The sequence below is a fragment of the Phoca vitulina genome, unplaced genomic scaffold (genome assembly GCF_004348235.1).
Source record: "Phoca vitulina isolate PV1807 unplaced genomic scaffold, GSC_HSeal_1.0 scaffold1, whole genome shotgun sequence".
Classification (NCBI taxonomy): Eukaryota; Metazoa; Chordata; class Mammalia; order Carnivora; family Phocidae; genus Phoca; species Phoca vitulina.
In genome coordinates, this window is record NW_022589704.1 from 78,851,506 (window position 1) to 78,876,142 (window position 24,637).

Genomic DNA, 24,637 nt, shown 5'->3' on the forward strand with positions numbered 1-24,637 from the left:
CAGTGTTAGTGGTTTTTTGTTGATTTTTTTTTTTTCTGAATTCTTCATGAACTCTTTCAGTCTCAAAACTTATGCTCATCAGTTTTAGGAGATGTATTACTTCATAATTTTTTACACTTTGTTCTGTTCTCTTTTTTGGTATTCATATTATTCACTAGTTGTACCTTCTGGAAAAATATTATTTTCTTAACTTTTCTTCCAATTTTTCACCTTTTCTCTTTTGATGTTACCTCTGGGAAGACTGCCTCAAATATATATTCCAAACATCCTACACTTTTTAGGTTTATTCTTATCCTGCTTGTAGTTTGAAAGAGTTCTTTCTTGTTTAAGAGAAGCTCCTTTGCGGAAATATACTGTTTTTGTTTCAAATGCAATGTCTTATCTTACTGAGAACTTTACTCGCAGTTTCTTTCTTTTCTTTTCTTTTATTATTATTTTTTTTTTAGGAACTGTTTATTTTCTGTCAACTTTATTTCCATTTTGTTTGCCTTTGTGGAAGAGCAACTTAAGACCACTCAGTGGTTATTCCTACCCATTCAGTGGCCTGAGCAATGGGAGCCGTAGACCAGTCTTCAGTGGCAGACTGAGCACTCCAGTCTTCAGTAGGGAACTGCTGAATCAGCACAGAGGGCACCTGCATACCTTCAGACCAGTCTGCGACTTCAGATTGAGTAGCAGTGAAGTCAGGAGCTGGAGCAGTCCATTCACCCTGAAATTCCTCCTTGGTCACAGCCTTTTCAGCAGAGGCCTATTCTTCCTTTTCAATCTCTTCAGGATCTCTGTAGAAGTAGAGATCAGGCCTGACGTCTCATGGTTGTTCACAGGAAATGGTGCAACACATGTGTAGAACTTCCTGGGCCAGCATCCACCACATCAGACCCACTAAGTGAGCTCCCCTGTTGCAAGACATAGCAATGTCCACATAGTGCACAGGAGAGTCTGTGTTAATAGCGATGGTAGGCAGGTTAATATAAGACACCTCTGTGAGAGGCTGATAGTCAGCCTTGGGATCAATAACCACCAGAAGTCTCAGCTCCTGGAAGGCTGTGTGGATCTGATTAGTGAAATTTCCAGAAGTAAAGTGGCCAGCAATAGGAGTAGCTCCAGTAGCAGCAGCAAATTTCAACACAGCTCACTAACAAGTATTCCTGGATGATATGACAGTGACATCAGCTGGGTTTTCAGTACAACAATGACATGAGCTGCCAGCAGAAGCTTCTCCCAGGTTCTCTCCAGATTTATAATGTATATGTCATCACTTTTCCTTCTGTAGATGTATTGTCCCATTTGGGAGTCAAGGTTGGTGTCACCAAAGTGGGTTCCTGCTGTAAGGAATTTGAGGACATCCTCCTCCCTCATTTTCAGAACATCAAAGGCTCTGGACATCATGGAAGTTTCCCTTTAAGTTATGATGGGAATGCAAAACAAGGCTGTACGACCCCTACCCAGGTAGCATGTAAAGGCTCTTTGTTTTTTAAGTTTTATTGTCTTTCCTTTATCAACTTTGTTTCCTCTGAGTCTCGCTTTCCTACTTGTTTATTTTGGTCTTTGCCTTCTGCATTAGGAAGTTCCAATGTTTGATTTTCCCTGGTTGGCAATTTAGATTTAAATGTGAGGTCCTAAAATTCTGTTTGGAGGAGGAAAAAATCTTTGGATTGATAGCTCTCACCATGAGCAATGAAGAGGGGACCATGCTATTTCACTTGAGATGTCCTAATGATAGTTTTGCAAACCTTTTGTTTTGAGCCAGTCTTTTGAGCCCAGGGTGGGAACTCTTTAGGTTACTTCTCAATGGTGCTGCCATCAGCATTCCAAGAGCCAAAAAGAAAAGAAGGCTGAAAGTACAGAATATAGATTTTCACTCAATCTGCTTGCTTCCAATTCAGGGCTACACCCTATTCTTTGTTTTGCTTATTGTCCCCAAGTTAACAGTCTCTTTAGATCAACTTTGCCAGAAATGGAAACTTCATTTCCTCTGCTGGGAAATTCTTCTGACTTGGGATTTAGCCTGGCTATGATGGCTTGGGAGGTGATCTGGGAGTCTAGCTACTCCTTAGATAAAACATTCCTCTCACCAATCTTTTTGATTTTAGCTTTGTCTCCTAAGCCCAATTTAGAAGTAACTGGTACCCCAAACTCCTATGATTTTGGGGGTTATACAGGTAAATTGGTTATCTTATTTTTTGTATCCCCCCATTATATTCTTCTTTCTCAAGTCTAATTAATCAAATATCACTTTCCTGAAAAATGAATATATACAAAGTTGGGACAGACTTATACTAAAAAATTAGTTGTTTACTTAAAATTCAAATGTAAAATTCAAATTTCATCCACTATTTTGTCCAACAATCCAAGTATGGTAGAAAGCAGAGTAAGGAAGTGTTAGGAATGTTGAAATTTTTACCTTACAACATCATGAATCAAGAGTGTTTGGATTTGATACAAAAAGAAATCGATATTTTTAATATAACATTTAGATGAGCAAAAGTACCTAATAAAGTTACTAACCCAGAACTTTTTAGACACAGAGGGAATAAAATATGGGAAGTAGTGTGAATAAAATCTTTAGCTATCATAGCAGAAAATCACTAACTTTCTGCTAATGTCTAAATTGAGAAATAAGAAAAGCAGTACATTAAAGGATTTACCTAGAAGACCTAAAAGCAGGCATGATTAAATATGATTGTCATTGGGCACCAGGAAGCTGCTGACATAACATGTAGATATGGAGAGGATTATGGATTTTTATTATTAGTGCTATAGTACGTTTTGCTTTTTAATACATGTTTAACTTAAATTTTTTTCAATTTGTTTTAAGGAATACTTTAAGTAAATATTTATACTTCTAGTATGGTATTTATTGTTATTGTGCCCATAAGTGTCTATAGCCTTGACTTAAGAACACTTTCATGTACATTTTAAATTTTGAAAAGTCAGAGTCAGAATAGCTTAAGTTTCAAAGAGAGAAGTCTATTGGAGAAATTAAACTTTCTCTTTTTCTGGTAAGGAGAGACTTTTTTTCCTAGGGAAAATATCAAATATGAAAGCAAAACTCCCAGAAGGTGATAATAATCTTGCTTTCATGAAAGAGCAGTCAAGAAAAACACATTCATTTGTCTACTTTCAAAGCTTGCTGCAGTTACTGTCAAGTATCTGAGCAATGTTCTCATTTTTAATAATGATTAAATAAATAATTGTTTCATTAGTCTTAATCTTGGGGTTTACTATAATCTAGGTTTCATGAATAAGCATACTAATTTGTCTGATTAATTTCCTTCTAGCAGTAATTTTAGTTAATAAGAGTGACAAAGGCAATATACAGAAAATGTAACATTCCTGTAATTACTGATTAAAGTTATGAATATATAAATATGCAATTTCCAAAATGAATAAGAGTGAAAAACAATAGAAAGGCATAGATATAATAAACTTGCATAGTAATATCAAACAAACTTAATATATATCATGGTAGTCAATGAATCCACTTCAAGTCAAACCAGTTGACCTCACACATAAAAGAAAAGGAAAAGAAAAACTGTTGTAGCCTTCATGTTCAGTACTATAGGGTCTCTGATAGAGTTTCTCTGATAATAAAATAAAATTACTCCATACTCCTACACACCATGATTTTATATATAATAAATAAATAATTGATCTTATAAATAAGAGATAAACATACTGTTTTATAATCCAAATCTTTGGTGAAAGTCATGTCTACAAAATATTGAAACCAAATTCCACAAAGTACACCTAAAATTCAACCTAGTTACATGTTGAAAACTTATTCTTCTCAGTTGTATTTACAAAGGTAAACCTCAATTTAAAAAGGTGATGATAGCAATACTTTAGCTTTAACAAAAGTCATGATTTGCATGAATTACTTATGTTTAAAGGTTTTTTCTTTTTTTTCACTTAGGATTCATAATATACCGCACCTTATTTTACAACAGAAAGAGAAATTATGGTTCAATTTACTAAAATAATTATAATCATAATCACATCTGCTCTTAAAGACTGTCAAATATCTCCAGAGTGCACTGCATACATTTCCTGTATTAGATTCCCTCTTTTATGAGTTAATTAAACAATTTCACAGCATTATTGTACAACTATTCTGCGTGGCATATTGTTTGTGCAGAACATTCCCTTTTATAGCTCTATTCTTCAAACAGATGTTCATTTAAATTTTTTTCAGAGATTTTATTTGAGGAACAATTAGTGCATTTATCCTACTATTTTGTCACCTTTCTGTGGATTCTGAAATAGCTCTATCTCTATCTTATGTAGTCAACAATTCTAAAGGGAAGAAAAAACACTCTTTAGCAAATATGTCAGTACACAAGAATATCAAAGCAAATTATCCTCAAATGATGGCTACTCAAAGTTACCCTGGTATTAGAGTACAAAATCAACAAGAACTTTTCTCAAAGGCATGGAAAAATAAAAATACATGATACCACATGTCCCCCCAGTCTACTAGTTTTGTTTTTATGAATTTTTACTTACACATACAAGCAGATTGAATTCATTATAAACCAGTGTAAAGTGACAGACTGAAGGGAAAGAAATGGATGCGAGACCACTTAAAGTTTATTCAACAAAAGAAAACTGAATCAGTCATTCCCTAAGACATATTTTCCTGGGAAAGTGACACTGTATATTGTTATGAACTGGCTTATCTTACCTAAACATTTTAAAGGAAGGAGATGCCATCTACCGTGTGTTTTGAAGAGGAAGTTTCCCTCCTTGTTTGACTCAAATCAAGTTACACAGGATTTGAGTCTCTGGTTGGGTTGGCTTTGTGCAACTCTCTGTGGATTTATCTTCTCTTATTCTCTCTTAGAGAGCTATTGCAAAGAGTCAGCTGTGTTTGCCAGTGTAGATGTTCCATCTCATGTGAAGAAGGGCCATTTTGTTTTTATTTTGTGAATAATCTCACTGCAGTGAAGTCAGACTCACATTCTTTTACTCTCCTTTAAATAAATGGTGGCCCAGAAATAACATTTGTCCTCGCTTTTGAACTACAGATTAATGAATTATGAACATCTATTTACCACTTTGAAAGCATAACGTGCATTCATTTAGATGGAAATACAGTGTCAAGAAAAATGAGGAACAGTATGTTTTCAGAGCTATTCTTCTATTCCTTTTTCTTTCTTTCATTTTCTTTTAAGCAGAATTTGGTTCTATTCGAATAAGAAAGCCTGAAAAGTTGAGGCATTACTAGGAATTTAAAATATACTCACAAAATGAGCACTTCATTTTTAGGTTAAAAAATGTGCAAAATGTTAGTTATTGGAAAGTTTCAGAACAAACTGCACCATAACATCCCAGCCTCCTCAACGAATACAGCAGAGCTTAAGGTAATAAAGTTTGAATTGTTTCTTTACCTAGACCTTCTAAGATCTCTAATCAGGAGTGGTCTCAAAGAACATTATTTTAGAATAGGCTTATGAGATGCCATTCCGGGAAAGAAGAGTTCAGGAATGATTAAGAATACTGGGACGGCCTTGCTCTCTGCCATGTGAATTGTGTGCACCTGGCAGTGAACAATGATGAAATGGAATGTATATGACAGGTTGCCAGAACCAGAGCACTCCAGTCATTGTAAAGGGAGACCATTGAGGCACTGTTCAGAATGGCAGTAATTTGAAAACCACCTAAAATGTTCAAAGGTAATTTTTAAATGGATTTTAATATATCTATGTAATAAAGTGCTCTTTGGACATTAAAATATGATAATTTTTTTTTTATTTACTAGCACTGAAGAATGATTACAGTGTAAACCCCTAAGAGGAAAAAGAATAAGTAAAAAAAGCAATATTCATATTATGGACTCATCTATTTATACATTTATATGAGCACTTGATGTCCAGACTAAGCAACTTAGTTCTTATTGCATTTACTTAATCTCTCCCCTTACTTTATACTAAATATGATTTGTTTAACACTACTGTGGTCATGATGGGAATATGCTGCCACATACCATGGATACAAATGCTAAGCTTTGCAGGTCAAGTATTTGGCTACATTACTACATTTTGGGTGTGTGTTGCATCATCTGAACTTCTTTTTGAAGTACTGTAAACATTCATCTAGGTGCACTAATCATAATTGAATATGTTAATGAATTTTCACTTTTGAACACATCTAAGTAACAGTCACCCATATCAAGAAAAAATAATTTCCAACCTCATTCCTGCCTCCTCCCAGTCACTACTACTTCCATCCAAGCTTAATCAATATCTGATTTATAATACTTTGGTTTCTTTTGCTCAATACTATCTTTGTGATATTCACCTATGTTCTGTCTTGTGTTTGTTTGCATTTAGTTAGAGTTCATTTATTCTCATAGCTGTATAGTATTTCATTTTATAAACATACCACAATTTATATACCTATTCTGTTAAAGGACATTTGGATTGTTTCCAGTATACAACTTAAAAATAGTGCTGCTATAAACATAATTGTGACATACTGATATCTCATTGTTAAATCACCCCATTAAAGATGAGGTTTTTATATATAAATCATGGGGATTTATATATTGTTATATAATATTTACTAATTTTTAAAGATTATTCACATCTATGTTTGGTTACTAATTCTCCCTTTTTTGTAGTGTCCTGGTCAAATTTTGGTATCAAGGTTATGCTGACTTCATAAAATATGTTAAGAAGTGCTCCTCTTCTTCTATACTCTAGAATGGTTTTTACAAGTTTACTCATTATAAATATAAGAAGCATTCATGAGGAAGCCATTTAGTCTTGGGAGTTTTCTTCTGGGAGGTTTTCATAATAATATATATATATTTTTATTTTATTTTATTTTTTTTTAAAGATTTTATTTATTTATTTGAGAGAGAGAGCATGAGGGGGGAGGGTCAGAGGGAGAAGCAGACTTCCCGCCGAGCAGGGAGCCCGATGTGGGACTCGATCCCGGGATTCCAGGATCATGACCTGAGCTGAAGGCAGTCGCTTAACCAACTGAGCCACCCAGGCGCCCTATATTTTTAAAGATTTTATTTATTTGACAGAGAGAGACACAGCGAGAGAGGGAACACAAGCAGGGGGAGTGGGAGAGGGAGAAGCAAGCTTCCCGCCGAGCAGGGAGCCCGATGCGGGGCTCAATCCCAGGACCCTGGAATCATGACCTGAGCTGAAGGCAGACGCTTAACGACTGAGCCACCCAGGCGCCCCCATAATAATATTTTCAGTTTCCTCAAAGTATAGATGATTAACTGGTATCACTTTTGGTAATTATTTTTTGTAAAATTTTAAAATTTCATCTACATGGTAGATGTCTAAAGTTTTCTCAATATTGCTTTTTAAACTTTTTAGTATCCATGTAATAACTACTTTTTTTAAAAATATTTATCTATTTATTTGAAAGAGAGGATGAGAGAGAGAAAGAGGGAGAATGAGCAGGAGGGACAGAGGGAGAGGAAGAAAGAGTCCAAAACAGACTCCGTGCTCACGGCCCTGAAATCACAACCTGAGCTGAAACCAAGAGTTGGATGCTCAACCAACTGTGCCACCCAGGTGCTGCATAGTAACCACTTTTTTTATTCTATCACATTGGTAATGTTTCATTTTCTCTCTTTTCTCTTGGTCAATTTTGTTAAAGATTTAGGAATTTTATTAGTAATTTGATTAGTAAAATTACCTTTTGTTTGTTGATTTTCACTATTTCATATTTGTTTCCTATTTCACTGATTTCTGATCTTATTTTTAGGATTTGCTTTTTTCTACTTTCTTTGGCTTTGATTTGTTTTTTTTCCTGTGTTCTTGAGATGGAAGCTTACACAATTCATTTTCAGACTTACTTCAAATACAAATATAAATACTGCTTTTGTTTTTATATAATTTATGTTTATGCTGGATTTTAGCTAGTAAATTTTAACTACAAAAAATTACAATCATATCAATATTAGGTGCCATCATAGCTGACATTTCACAGCTATACAACAAATGTTTATTGAATGTCTGCCACATGCCAGGAGCTGGGGACACAGTGTTGAAATGAGACAAATACGTCATCTTCATGGAGCTTATAGTAATGGGGGACAACAGACAACAGTCACATAAACAAACACCTGTTATTTGCTAACCATTGTTAAATGATTGTGACATTTGTTTTAAAATTAACAAGGACCACGATGAACACTAGGATGATGAAAGGAAAATACATTTAATAATGACAAGTATGTAGAATAGGTATTAATATCTGCATTTTACGAAGACAAGTAAGACTCACAAAACCAAGTAAACAAGTTTATAACCAATAGATGGATGGAGTCTCCAAATATATTCTTTCCACTCTATCAGTACTTCTGTCAGAGAGCTCGGCATTCTGTTAAGGGTTCCACCCTCCACCCTCTTTTAGACACATACATTCTGTGACTCAAAGGTAGTTGTAAACAGCAGACAACAGCAGATACTTCCAATGAAGGTTTTAAAAAGGTCTTCTGGCAGTGAGATTAACATTTGAGGTTTGATTTGCAGAATCAAAATGCTAGAATGTAATAACCGGAGGATGTTCAGAGATGATTTTATTTGCTCCTATTATTTATAGATTGGTCACAAGCAGGATGGGAGAGAAATGTGTTAAGGGTTAGTGTAAAGCTGCAAGAGAAAACAAAGGAAATACAAAGCACATGCCTTAGAGAACAACTGCATGCATCTTCACAGAAAATTCACATGATATTAATGAGCATTTCTCACAAAATTGAAAATGATGTTGTCAAACATCCCTTCTCCTCCTTTCCTAAATGGTTACTTGTTTCAAGTCCCTTTTTATACATTCCCTACGAAAAGCCTCACAAATAGACAAAAGACACTGAATGGGCTCCATTTACAAACAAGCTCCTAGCAGGAATCTCAACTGCTCTGTTTCCCTTTGCTTCACTGCTCCTGGCAGACAGCAGTCAGTCAGCCCCATTATGCCTTCAGCCGAAGACACTGAACAAAGAAATCTCTGGGCCCAAACTGCTCAAAAGATCTTCTGCAAATACTTCAGGGCCAGGGAATTTTCAAAAACTGTGCCTTTGCCTTAAAATTAAGAAGGGCCAGGATGAACACAAAATTGCTTGCTGGAGGGTTTGGGAGAGAATGACAGTGACTGAGGGAAGACAGCTTCCTGAGAGGTTCTGAAATGGGGAAAAGGGAGACCTCAGCTATGAGGAGCATTTGTGGAAGGAAAGAACAGATTTGGTACTTCCCTGGCATACACATATTCACCTACAGCAGATTTCTATTCCAGAGGTAGTTAACCTACTCCGACAAATCACACTGGTGGCCAAAACTCAGCTTCCGCCCTGCCCATTTTAGTCTGTGTGGTGAATGCTGTTTAGAACCGTCAACCTGACAGAACTGTGCCTAATTAACACTCTCCTAATACCCCAGCAAATAACAAACCTGCTGTGGGGGAAAAATGCATTCACACTTCCTTATCAAATTAAGGCAAAAAAAAAAAAAAAGCTCCTAATTAGCTAAAATCAATTAATGTGACAGCAAAATTAATGTATTTATACTGTCAGCTAAAGGTACAGTCAGAGAAGTGTCTAATATATAATGAAGCTGCTGGAGTTTCTTAAAGCAGTTAATAAGGGGTTGGGCTGAGTGGATTTTATCAGTGATTCACAGAATCTGATGGATTTACCTCAGAAGCAGCAGATGTCCTAGGGTATTACAGGACCTAGGTGATTTCTAATTGTGATTATTCACTAAAACTTAGGGGGAAAATATGTGATTAATCAATAATAGGCATGTAGATCTTGTTGCTTATTTGCAATCACACATATAAATGCACATACACTTAAAAATAAAAGAGGAGTGGGGAGCCTGGGTGGCTCAGTCAGTTAAGCATCCTACTGGAGTCTTTGGTTTTGGCTCAGGTCATGATCTCACGGGTCCTGAGATTGAGCCCCACCGAAGCATAAGGGGACTCTGCGCTCAGCGGGGAGTCTGCTTGAAGATTCTCTCCTTCTGCCTCTCTCTCCACTTGCCCTCACTCTCTCTCTCAAATAAATAAATAAATCTTAAAAAAAAAAAAGAGGAACTTTAGACTGCTCATTAGTAGGTTCTTTATTGAGTTAGTTGTATTTTCTGTAAAGCTTTCATGGCTAGTAACTATTTCACAAACTTTTCCTTTATAACCATGCTCAGTTCAAAACTTGAGACAGAAAAGTATTACTTGCCAAATAACTCAGGTTGGGGTCCACAGATTACCTTGCAGCCATCCTCTTCAACTACAATGTTTTGATTCCAAGAATACTGGGCAAGTTAGGTGGCTTGAGAGAATGGTCTTACTAACATGATAAATTGTTAACAGAGAAAGGTCCACATTGGGATAATTAGTTAAATGTGATCTAAAATAACAATAATTACATGCATCATCTGACATAACAATAATTACATGTATCATGTCTTTCTATTCTAGACGAAGTATTTTTTTTAATGGGCATTTGAGTAGGTTATACAACAAAGTTTAGCACCTCTTCTAATCATAGTTGATTCTCACTGAATTCACCTTCATCAAAGATTCCATTTGATTCCTCTCCATGTCAGTGGACACAATAGGCATCATCCTTTCCCCTGTGTATGGATGGTGTGTTTATTTACTTAATGAAGTATCTGGAGGCCTCTACTGGTGTTTAGGAAAATATCAACTGAGATAGAAAAATAATCTTAAAAGGATTCTAAGCAGATGAACCTCCTTTATATATGATATATCCAAAACTTCAATTCTATATTTTTAGCACTCTTTCATTATTGTAAACACTGGTAAACTGATTATTGTCATTCCCTGATGTCACCTTTTCTAAGTGAACAGTGTGGCCCCAGGATACCCTGTGTTTCTCTTCTCCGGGATGCCATCCTGTCCTGCCCATCCTAGCCACACTAACTTACCCGCCTGAAGATTATTTTTTCACCCTCTGTCAGTTTATATCACGTCTGAACTCCTCATTCCCCAGGGATTAGGGCAGATTTTTCCATCAAACCAGCTGTTTGCTTTTTTTTTTTCCTTTTCTTTTCTCAGTAATGGCAAAATAGCTTTGTTATAAATTAATGGTGTCCACATTGGATGGGGGTAAAAATCAGCTTCTGTTTCATACCTATTATATTTCTAATCAGGTAACACTGACAAATACATAAAACAGTGAGAAGCTGCCAGCAGGAGAAATGGGTGGGATACAATAAAATCTGGAACAGACAGAAGAGTGGTTATAAAATTATTTCTAAAAGCATCCAGGAAGAAAGGAGGTGATTACCATTGATTGTGATTTTGCTATGTGTCATATTCTTAGTAATTTCCTCAAAAATACAAATAATATGAGCATTTTCTTTCCACATTCAACAGCTTATAAAATTCTTTGTAATGTTTATAATACATAACCTCAGTACTCTTCCATCAATGGAAGAAGGGTATAGAGAAAAGGCAAAACAGAATCAAGTAACACAACCAGCAATCTTAATGGCTATATAGGCATCTATATAGATCAAAAGTGAACCTAGGCACACTCTTGAAATATAGGCAAGCAAGGTGAGTTCTGATATCTGAACTGCCACAAGGCTTAAGTCTAGGTCCCTAATAGCAGACTCTGAGACTAGGATTCTTCTCCAAGTTATTTTTTAAGGGAGTGCTCTCAGGAGAGACCAGAAGTGAAGGAAGCGAGATGAAAAGTCAGAGAAGCTAAGCAAGGAATTGATTTCTGGAGCACCTAGACTCAGTCTGACTCTAGGATTGTACCAGGCTGCTATCTCCCTTCTGGAAGCAAAGCAGTGAGTACTTGGTACATCTATCAGTCAAGAAATTACCCTGGGACCCTCAGACCTCTCTGGATGAGGTACCTCCAGTCACCCAATAGATTTCAAGTGTGAATTATTATCAGCAACAACTACAACCCTTCAAAGGGCTCTCCCAGGTTCTAAGAGAGATGTCCAAAGAGTCTGCCACACTCTGTGATGCTTTCATGGCATTTGTTGAGAACCAGTGTTCAATCACATATCAAACAGAGTTTTGTGACTGCCTGGTAAACTTAAAGGCTAGTCAGACCCTTTAGGCAACGAACACATGCATAGAGATAAAAAATAAAACATAATTTTCTTGACTATTCCCCCTATCCTATCTATGATCCCATTTTTCCACAAGACAATGGGTAACAAAATCAATCCTTCAAATGATTAAAAAATAAAGGTTTTCTTTTAATAAAGAATATAAAATAAAATCTTCTTTAAGTATAAGAAATACAAAATTTGGGGTGCCTGGGTGGTTCAGTTGTTAAGCGTCTGCCTTCAGCTCAGGTCATGATCCCGGGGTCCTGGGATCGAGCCCCACATCGGGCTCCCTGCTCAGCGGGAAGCCTGCTTCTCCCTCTCCCACTCCCCCTGCTTGTGTTCCCTCTTTCACTGTCTTTCTCTCTGTCAAATAAATAAATAAAAATCTTAAAAAAAAAAAAAGAAATACAAAATTCTAGCCATCAATGTTAGCCATACAGCCATACTTTTGGCCAAGAACAGGATTTTTCAGTTGTAGATGATATTTGAGATATCTCTTAACCTTTCCCAAAGATTTCAGAATATTCTAATTCCCTCTATTTTACTGTCTTTATGTAAAAAATCAAAATATTGGCTTTTATGAAATTTGGGGGTTTATAGAATTTATGTAATTTTATTTTATTTTATTTTTTTTTTTTTTAAAGATTTTATTTATTTATTTGAGACAGAGAGAATGAGAGAGAGCAAGCACATGAGAGGGGGGAGGGTCAGAGGGAGAAGCAGACTCCCTGCCCAGCAGGGAGCCCGATGCGGGACTCGATCCCGGGACTCCAGGATCATGACCTGAGCCGAAGGCAGTCGCTTAACCAACTGAGCCACCCAGGCGCCCCTAGAATTTATGTAATTTTAATTGGGTAAAAAAAGAAAGGTAAGATTTCACTTCTCTGAAGTTTTGATAAGCAAATCTGCTAACTCATGGAAGTAGAAAATGATGCTCATTCAGGGGTGCCTGAGTGGCTCAGTTGTTAAGTGCCTGCCTTCAGCTCAGGTCATGATCCCAGGGTCCTGGGATTGAGCCCCACATTGGGCTCCTTGCCCAGCAGGACGCCTGCTTCTCTCACTCCCACTTCCCCTGCTTGTGTTCCCTCTCCTACTCCCCCTGCTTGTGTTCCCTCTCTCGCTGTGTCTCTCTCTGTCAAATAAATAAATAAAATCTTTTTAAAAAAATGATGCTCATTCATTTTACAGTCACTTGTGTATCTGCCATAGTTGAACATTTATGATTTTAGATAATGTTGCAAAGTGTTTCAGAATAAGCCTTCATGGTGTCTTAAATGATGTATGAATCTCCACCTTTCCTGGACATTCTTCTAAATTGGTACTAGGCCATCTTGATCATAGTTCAAGACAAGATCATGGGTTGTAGGTTCAAGTATGCCTTGGATTTAGTATGTGCTCTGTTATCAATTAGTTATGTGATCTTGAATATGAAATTTAGTCTCTCCAAGCTGGAGCTTCATCCTCTGTTTACTATTAAAAAAAAAAAAAAAAAAAAGGTATATATAACATTACTTACCATCCAGACTTACTGTGAATATTAAATAAAGTGTATATCTGATAAAGATAGCACATTTAACACCTCATCTTCTGCTCAAATACCATATAAAGGCAGAAAATACATATTCTAAAGATTCAAAAATAATTTAAAAACAGAGTTTAATTGGTAAGCCCAAAATTTTGAACAACTCTTGAAAAACCAAAAGCTTTCAGGGATCAATTATCTTGAAAATCGACTGAGGGAACACCAAGAGTTCCCTCACTCAGATTTAGTGGATAGAAGGAGGAGAGAAGGTCCTGAAGAAAAGTTCCCCTCCTCTGCTGTACTACTGAAACACTTGAGAAGGTTGATAAAGTGCAGCTTCCTTTGTGGTAATGCTCTCATTCAAGTTATACTGTACTATCACATAACCTTGCACAAGAGCATTTTGGATCCCCTTAAATCTGACACATATCAAGCATAGAATGGAGATGAAAAACAGTTATTGAGAGATGGAAACATTTCAAATAAGGTTATATCAGAAAAGAGTAATCCTAAAAACATTAATGCTATTAAAACTACCTGGAAATTTAAAGATTTGCATTAAGTTTTTTATAAGCAAGGGAAAACAATATAAAAATTTAAATCATATGGAAGATTCATGTTCTATTTATCAGATAATCTTATACCTAGCTTAAATTTTTTAATAAACATTGAGTTTCTAATGATCACCTGATTTAAATATCAAATTTAAGGCATTACTGTAATGAAAGATGGAGGGAATTGCACCATGTAGAATTAGTGCAGGGAAAAGAAACAGGAGATTCTCCTAGTGGTACCAGAGCTAGCATCAAAGAATCCCTATTTGTGTTCTTTTGTTCTGCAAACCCCTTATTTCTTCTAGTAATAAGGATTTATTTTTCTTTCTCCAACCTCCTTAGAAATAATAAACATTTAATAACATCCTTTGTAAAAAGCTTTCACTTGTCTAAAGATGCAAATTAATTATTATCACTTTGCATAATTGGTTCACAATAGTTTAGTAAAGTTAAACCAATGGGGAAAAAAAGGAACAAGTTTAAGTATGTTCCATGTTTGTATTTTTTATGGTCACTAAAGTATTTTATTAGGAAAAACAGCTAAAAAAATTGATGTGGAAATGGTAGTTAGAAGAATTCCTGCAAAAACTTTAGTTTTTTAATTTCAGGCTTCTTATTTAAATGAACTACTTGAATATTCATCCTTAAAGATTTGATCACAGTTTAATGCTGTAACACTTAATTACCTTCATTTTTGGGCCACTATAAATCAAAAGATTATAATTCAAATGTATACTAATTTATTCTTGACCTTGAAGTTAATTACTAACCATCAGAGGCTTTAATTATTGTTGGCAAGGTGGGAATATATCAAAAGAAGACCTGCTGAAACAAGAAATAGGAATGTTTATGGGCATTGAGAAGGTCTAGAAAATATAACCAAGTAATATCTAAGGAAAACCCTGATACCAAAAACTGACAAAGAAATAATATTAAAAAATAAACTACAAACCAATATTCCTAATGTATATGCATGAAAAATTTGTAAACAAAATTTTAGCAAATCAAATCCAGCAAATCTAAAAAAGTATAATACATCATGACTAAGTGGGGTTTGTGCCAGACGTACAAGTTAGTTTAACATTCAAAAATTAATCAGAGTACATCAGCAGATTAACAAACTAAGAAAAAACATAATCATCTCAACAGATGTAGAAAAACATGTGACAAAATTCAACATACATGACTAATAAAAAAAACTCCCAACAAATTAGGAGTAGAAAGGACCTTCCTAAACCTGGTATAGGGCATTTATAAAAAATCAACAGTTAACATCTTATTTAATGGTGGCATCTGATTAATGAAAGAAAAAAAATAATTTGGATCTCATAAAATTTAAAAACTTAGGTTCTTCAAAAGATACTGTTGGTGAAATTTAAAAAAAACAGAAAGAAAGAAAAAGAAAAAACATACTGTTGGTGACTTCCAGTTCTGACCAAGATAAATTAGCCCTTTCCTCCCAGATTCTCCCTCTCACCATCCATATAACATGAAAACAATCACAGATGGGCTCTGAAATGTGGAAGGGCAAACTGTCTAAGGACCCTGGGACTTGAGGTGAATTCCCTGGGTTTCTTTATTGCCTCAGACAGGGCCCTGCAGAAGTCTCTAAGCCAGAACTTCTAGCAGGTGTAGACCCCCCCTCCAAAAGTCTCCAAGAAAAGCCTATTCCTCCTAGCCAAAACACCAGGAAAAGGGTAGCCTAACAGAAAACATTTTTGGCAATATCTACTCTACTCAAAGCAAAAACCAATGGAAAATCCACCCCCATGAACATACTCCCACAGTTTCAACTGGGTCAAGAAGTGAGGTGATCCTTAACCCCCTAACTCCCCCACCACTTCACCTCCCACATCTCCTGCACAGGGACATCAGACAGTGGCACGCCAATGTCCCCACACAGTGGTGCCATCAGGGCCAAGCAGGGAGGGATTCTTCTACCCACCAACCCCTGCCCCCAGGCCCACCTGGCTAAAGCAGGCAAGATTCTGATTCCCCTGCCACGTTCGTGTCAGCATGGCTGAGTGGTATATTGATCTTCCATCTCCCGCCCAACAAAAGCAGTGAATGCTTTGACTGACCTGCCCAAGTGGTATTACTAAGTCCAGAAATATGCTAAGCCTCCACTCCCACCTGGCAGCACAGACTTAATGAGCTGATAAGTGGGGCTCATCACCACTCTGCTTCATACCCCCACTCCAGTGTCAATGCGACCCAACAGAGAGCTGGCATCAAGAGATATAAGGAGGGGATGAGAAAAAAGTGGCACTAGTTGGCATTTGACTTCCCTCCTCCCTTCCTCTGTCATCAGCTGGGGCCCTCTCAGAGCAAAAAGTCAGGCTCAGCCAATGCCCCACTTGCACTTGGCAAGGTGTCAGGGCAGCTAAGAGAGGAACTGAACTGCCACTCTACCCACCTGCCACAAAGCAGTGTGAATCTGTGCTCCACATTTGCGTAGTGAGAAGTGGAATAGATATACCCACCCAGCCCTGATGCTACACCTAACACGGGAAATATATGCTAAAAAGTATGAAACAGAATCCAGAGGTGCATTACATAATATCTAAAATGTCCAGGACACCCAAATGTCACTCATCAGACCAAGAAGCAGAAAAATCACAACTAGAATGAGAAAAGACAACCAACAGATGCCAAGATGAGATGAATCAGAACTTGGAATCATCTGACAAGCATTTTAAAGCCACCATCATAAAAATACCTCAAAAAGCACTTAGAAATTCTTCTGAAATGAAGAACTAGAAAATCTTGACAACAAAAACAGAAAGAAGTTATAAAAAAGAACCAAATAAAATTATAGAATTATAAAACATAATAGATGGGCTCAGTAGTAGAGTGCAGATGACAAAGGATAGAAGCAGTGAACCTGAGAACAGATCAACAGAATTTACCCAACCTGAACAACAGTGAGAAAATAGACTGAAAAAACTTCACGAAGTCTCAGTGATAATAACAAAAAGCTAACAGTCATATCATCAGAGTCCCAGAAAGAGAAAAGGGAAAGAATGGAACTCAAAAAAAAGTATGCAAATAAAATAAGGACTGAAAACTCCCTCAATTGGGAAAAGATATAAGATCGCATATTCAAGAGGCTGAGAAAACCTCAAGTTGAATAAACCCAAAGAAATTAATTAATAATTAATTAACAAACTTCTGAAAACTAAAGACAAAGAAAAAGATCTTTAAAAAACATGACACATTACTTGGAAAGGAATACCAATCTGAGTGATTTCTCATCTGAAACCAACAGGCCAGAAGAAAGTGGCATAATATTTTTTCAAGAGCTGTCAATTATGAATTTTGTATCTGGCGAATATATTCTTCAGGGACAAAAGAGAACTAAAGACATTCTTATGTGAAGGAAAACTAAGAAACTTTGTCACCAGTAAACCTACCCTTGAAGAATGGCTAGTGGTGTTTCTCTAAACACAAACTAAATGATAAAATGGGGTGGCTGGGTGATAGACATTGGGGAGGGTATGTGCTATGGTGAGCACTGTGAAATGTGTAAGTCTGATGAATCACAGACCTGTACCCCTGAAACAAATAATACATTATATGTTAATAAAAAAAATTTTTTAAAAATCTGCTAAGGAACAAAAAAAAAAAAAGAAGACGACGACGACTTGGAACTCCAGAACAGAAAGAAAAACTTTGGAATGGATAAAAATAGGGATATAAATATAATAACAAATACAATAGACTATCCTTCTTATGAGTTTCTTAAATCACATTTGATGACTGAACCAAAAATTATAACCCCATTTGATGGGTGCTCAACATATGTAGAGAAAATTCTTTTAAAAAATTATTTAAAAAGTGGGGAGGCAAAGGGAATTAAATGAACATAACATTTCCACACTTCACTGATACCTGTTGACTAAGATAAGTTAGATATGTATATTATGATATCTAGAGCAACTACTAAGAAAGCTATACAAAGCGATACACTATACAAAGTGATACACTTAAAAACACTATAAATGAAGAGAGAATCCAATAAATGTTCATGGAACTCTCAGAAAGGCAATAAAAAGAAACAGAAGAACAAGAGGCAGAAGAAACAAACAGAAAACAAATAATAAAATTACACATTTAAGCCCTAATATATCTATAATTATATATACATTAAAATAAGTCAATTTCACTATATGCAAATTTTAAATAAATTGATTAAAAAGTGAATAGGCAAGCCAGACTTAGAGAAGATATCTGCAACATACTGATGTGTGTATGTATATTTAACAAAGATTCATATTGATCATGTTCAGAATATACAAAAGAATCTTATAATTCCCTTTAAAAACAATAAAAAGCAGTGAAAAGCAATGTGAAATGAATTAAAATGGGCAAAAGATTTGGACACATCATAAATAATGATACACAATAGTTAAAAAGCATATAAAAAGGCACTTAACCTTTACTCCTCAGAGAAAAGAAAATTAAAATCCCAATAACACAAATCCAAAATAGTGGCTAAAATTAAAAAGACTGATAGCATCACATCAGCAATGAGCACACCTAGCACCCAGAACTTGGTTTCTAATACTGTTCTCCATTAAAAGGAACCAGGACTCCTTAGAGAAATGTCTGATTCTAGGACTTGGAATAGGAAATGTACAAAATGATCCTGAAGTATCTTGTAGTATCAGAAAATAAGGAACTGCTCAAAACAAAAACAAAAACAAACCCCCCCCACAATTATGGGGTATATCAAAAGGATACAAGTGCCAAATGAATGAGCTCCCCAATGGCCAAAGCTAGAACAATTTAAGCAACAAAATAAATAAAGTAGTATTAGATTATACCTCAAAGTATAAATATATATGAGTCAATATTGATATAAACAAATGACTGAATAAACAAATAAGGGAAGGGAGATAAATCTCCCATGTGTAAAAATTCCCAAATAATTTATAGATACTTCATTCTCCATAAATTTTTTAAGGTTTTACTTATTTATTTGACAGAGAGAGAGAGCAAGAGCAGGGGAAGCAGCAAAGGAAGAGGGAGAAACAGGCTTCCCACAGCAGGAAGCCTGACTCAGCCCGATCCCAGGACTCTGGAATCATGACCTGAGGTGGAAGGTGGAAGCTTAACTGATTGAGCCACCCAGGCGCCCCCCATAGAAACTTCATTCTCAAAGAGGCGAAGCACAACCTCCTACCCCTTAAGCATGAGCTGCAAAAATCACTTTCTTCCAAAGAATACAGTATGGAAAAGGGGTGGGATAGTTAAAAAGAGTCACTTCACAGTAGAAAAACATGACAAACACTATCTCAGGAGATCAAGGTTAACATCTATAGTGATAAAGTCATGCTGACAACATGTGCCCTATATATAATGTTAAAAAAATAAAAGGCATTTTACCTCTGTTGTCTTCCTCCTCAAAATTTATAACCTCCCTCTAATCATGAAAAAAACAGCAGTTGAATCCCAATAGAATGGTGTTTAACAAAATATTTAAGCAGTATTCTTCAAAACTGACAAGGTTCTCAAAAACAAGGTAGATCTAAGAAACTGTTACTACCTGCCAATTAAATGTAATGTGAATTCCTAGATGAAATCCTGGAACAGAAAAAGAACACTGGGTAAAAACTAATAGAATCTGAATATATATGGACTTTAGTTAATAACAATGTATCAATATTGATTTGTTAATTGTAACAAATTTGCAATTTTTATGTAAATCAAAAGTGTTCTAAAAATACCTTTTATTTAAAAAAAATGAACTGACAGCACCAAGTATTAGCAAAAATATGAAGCAATTGGAACTCTTAAACAGTAATGGGGTTTCTAGTTCCACAGGTAAGGAGCTTGGAAATTGCCACACTGTCCTAACAAGTAAAAAGCTGAACAGACTGAAAAGTTAACTCTTATAGGATTGTAAGTGAGGTGAGGACAACAGGCAAACCACTGCCCCATGACTGGAGAGACTGGTGAACATAGGGGATAGTGTCTTACTGAAGCAGAGACTCACCAGAACCCCCCCCAGGAACCTGAACTGTGATTGATGAATTGCTGGAGGCTCAGTGTTGACAAATCTGAGAATTAAAACTCCAAGAGGATCAAGTCATCAGAGGCCACCACACTTTTGTGAGTTTTATTTCCAGGAATAAATATTGGGAAAAAAATACCCTTGTGCTTCTGTCAGGGGGAAGGGAAAAGGAATCATTTTGAAGAGCATGCTGCTCCTCTCAATAAGGTCTGTCCTCAGGGGCAACTAGCTAACCAGAGCCCAACCTGCTGGGGTATTATCAGAGCCTAACTGAACTTGGGGGAAAGAAAATACCCAATTCTGGCCCACTCTAGCCACCCTCTTCCACCTATAGTGGAGAGGGAAAACAACAACTGAGGAACACTTGCAAAATTTCCAGCCCAGAGTCAAAGGCTCACCAAAGACTGGAGCCTACTCATAAGGCTACAGAATGCTTCACCTCACCTCACATCTGACCCCCACATTATTAAAGGCCTATTTACATCTGTTCCTTGTACCAGTACATCATGTCCGGCTATCAAGAAAAAATTACAAGGTATACCAAAAGGCAAAAACACACAATTTGAAGAGACAGAGTAAGCATCAGAACCAGACATGATAGGGATGTTGGAATTATCAAACATTAGTGATTAGAGTGTAAATTGGTTCAGTCAATTTAAAGAAAATTATTTGGCAATATCTACTAGACCTAAACAAAAGCCTATTTATGACCCAGAAATGTCATTCCTACTTATATTCCCAAGAGAAAGGATTATATATGTTCACCAAAAACTTTTACTGTACTATTCAAGTAGCTTTAATCATAATAACCCAAAATGGGAAACAACCCAGTATCAATCAAAAGAATGAATAAATAAATATGACTCATTCTTACACTGGAATACCACAAAATTAAAAAAACAAAAAAACAAAAACAAAAAACTACTGATATGCACAAATGTGAATGAATCTTGAAGACATGTTGAGAGAAAGAAGCCAGATATAAACAGGGTAAATAGAATATTCTATATATCCATGTGGGTACAGTCATGTGTGTTCGTGTGTTTGTGCATATAAATTCATTGAGTTATATACTTAAGATTTGTGCACTTTACTTCTTATACGTTATAACAGAGCAAAAAGATTTAAAAAATGAAAGTGGAATACCTGCATAGTTTACATCTAATCAAGAGATAGAAAACACACAGTAATTTAAACAAAGAAGTTTAATATGAAGAATTGTTACAATATGATAAAAGAGTATAGGACATAAGAAAACTTCATATGATATCCTAAGTCTGAGGGACATTACCCAAAGAAGGACAACCTTGGAAGAGGACACTCTCTCCAATGCTGGGGTTTTCTCCAAGGCTGGGTTTTGATTATATCATTGGAGAAGGTATAGTTGAACCCACTGGATGGCAAAGAAGTTGACTGATTTGCAGGCTAAAGGCGGTCTGCAGTCACAAGCAAGCAGGAAACAACCCTCTGGAGTCTAGACAGATATGTGAGCCATAGCTGGTGGCTAGCATGTGGGCAAGAGGAAAGAATGGAGCACCAGTGGGGAGGCAGCTTACAGCATGGAATATCCCTGCTGGGAAGGCTGTAAGAGACACACTGGAGGGTGATGAGTGGGCAGAGAGCATCAGGGCACCAGGGCAGGCAAGAGGACTGAGGAGTAGGATGTCCATATTGAAAAGACCACATGAAGGTGATCACCAGCCACACTGGCACTGTGAGACCTCCAAAGGACAGCATATTCTGAGCATATGGCTGGGCAAAAGACCACCAGAAGTCCTCACACCTACACCACCGACCCACCATTCTACAGCTGGAAACATAGGAGAGCCCTTTCCTCCTGTAATGTCCCTCTAGTGACCTCTGCTAAGGATACTTAACCTCATGCTCCTTTAAAGCAGAGTTGCTTAAAGGAGCTCCATCTATTATCACAGTGAAGGTATTGGAGAGTCAATTGGGAGTAGAGAGGCAATAAATTAATTAACTGACACAATATTTACTATAAAAATAATAAAAATTAATGAAATCTAGAATAAAAAAGTAAATGAGATAATGCATGTAAAGCACTTGGCACAAGGCCAAGCATCTTGTAACTACTGTATAAACTGTTACTGTTTTTGCTGTCATAATGGTTATAATTATGACAATTTAATTTCAAATGCATGTCCCTTTTGGGGAATAGAATAGAAAAAGTAGATCAGCAGCAAAAAGCTTTCTTTCATCCTCTTTATTTTGTTTCGTTAACTGTTAAAGTAACAATATTCACTGTCAAAATTTGAAATTAGGTAGAAATGTATTGAATGAAACACATGAAATCTTTTACATCCCACCATCAATTCCACTCCCTTCCAGGATGTAACCACAGTTAGCAGGCCTTTGTCTCTGTATTTAAGTTATACTAATTATTAATAATATTTAATATTTTATAATACTAATATGTATTTAGGCATTGCTCTAAGTTCCTTACAAATAGAATTTTATTTAATCCTCACAACAATGCTATGTTGTTGGTTTTATTATTATCCTCACTTAGATAGAAGAACTGAGTTGTTGACATTTAAGAAAGACCTAAGGACAAGAAGCAAAAGAAGTATAAGAACATTTGAAACAGTAGGAAGAGCACATACAAAGGCCATGAGAAGGTGACAACTGGGCAAAGAACTGAAAAGGTGATGGAGTTAGCCATGTGGGTAATTAGGAAAGAATGCTGTAGGCAGAGGGAATAGGCAGAGCAAAGGCCTTGAGCCAGAGAGCACACATGTGATGTCTGGGGAGAGCAGCTAGAGCTAAGAGAAGGGAGAGTAGTCCTTGAGCAGGGGCCAGTCCAAAAACTGGTCTGCAAAAACCTTAGTGCAGACACTGGGAGTAAGTATCTAGAAACGTCTATGATGGTTTGAGAGAGGAATTTTAAATCTGCTAAATGAAATAATACAGTAATAGGGCTTGTATTTTTATGTCTATTTTTCATATCTTTAATTGTATGTTTGGTAACATAATTTTTTACTTTTATTGCATTTTATAAAAGTTTTGGTCCCTGATGGATTCAAAGTTTTTTTGTTTGTTTTTGTTTTGTTTTGTTGGTTGGTTGGTTGGTTAGTTGGTTTTTTAGAAAATGTAGGCAGTAATTTCTCTGACATCAGCCATAGCAACATTTTTCTAGATATGTCCCCTAAGGCAATTCGGAAACAAAAACAAAAATAAACTATTGGGACTACATCAAAATAAAAAGCTTTTGCACAGCAAAGGAAATCATCAACAACAAAAAGACAACCTACTGAATGGGAGATGATATTAGCAAATGATATATCCAATAAGGGGTTAATATCCAAAACATATAAAGAACTTATACAACTCAAAACCAAAATAACCCCCAAATAATCTAATTAAAAATGGGCAGAAGGCCTGAATAGACATTTTTCCAAAGAAGACATACAGATGGCCAACAGACACATGGAAAGGCACTTAACATCACTCATCATCAGAAAAAGGCAAATCAAAACCACAATGAAATATCACCTTACATCTGTCAGGATGGCTAGAATCATAAAGATGAGAAATAACAAGTGTTGGTGAGGATATGAAGGAAAAGGAATCTTTGTGCACTTTTGGTGGGAATGTAAATTGGTGTAGGCACTGTCGAAAACAGGATGGAAGTTCCTCAAAAAATTAAAAACAGAATTACCATATGATCCAGCAATTCCACTACTGAGTGTTTCATTCAAAGAAAATGAAAACACTAATTCAAAAAGACATATGTGCCCCTATGTTTATTGCAGCATGATTTATAATAGCCAAAATATGGAAGCAACCCAAGTGTCCATCCATAGATGAATAGATAAAGAAGATGTGGTATGTATACATACATACATATAATACACACACAATGGAATATTACTCAGCCATAAGAAACAATGGGATCTTGCCATTTGTGACAATATGGATGCATCTAGAGGATATTATGCTAAGTGAAATAAGTCACATAAAGAAAAATACCATATGATTTCTCTTATATGTGGAATCTAAAAAACAAAACAAATGAACAAACTAAATAAACAAAAAGCAGAAATAGACCCAAGAAAACAGAGAACAAAACAATGATCTTTTACTACAGATAGTCTTATAGTACCTAGGGATCCTGTCAAGATGCAGATTCTTATTCAGAAGGTCTAGAGTAGGGTCTAAGCTTCTGCATTTTTAATGAACTCCCAGGTTCTGCTGATGCTTCTAATCCAGGGAGTAGCAGGTTTAAGAATCACTCCAGAGCCGGGTTAAGAATAGACAGTCAGGGAATTAGGGGAGAAGTGGGGAGACTGGTTAGACAGCTGGGGTAGAAATTCATCCAAGAGATGATGGTGCTTCAGATTAGAGTGGTAACAATGGTGATGGTAATAAGTGGTGAAATGGTAGGTTTATATATGAAAAGTAGAGACAAAGGGATATCCAGATATACAGGGTGTGGAGTGAGAGAAGAGAGAAGTTAGGGATGAGT

The 24,637-nt window shown here is 36.2% G+C and overlaps 1 long non-coding RNA gene and 1 pseudogene across 2 annotated transcripts in view; both read right to left on the reverse strand.

Annotated features, from left to right (window-relative positions):
- Positions 1 to 24,637, reverse strand: part of LOC116645020 — a 218,077-nt gene that overhangs the window by 31,060 nt on the left and 162,380 nt on the right. The window lies entirely within an intron of this gene.
- Positions 506 to 1,386, reverse strand: LOC116644954 (annotated as a pseudogene).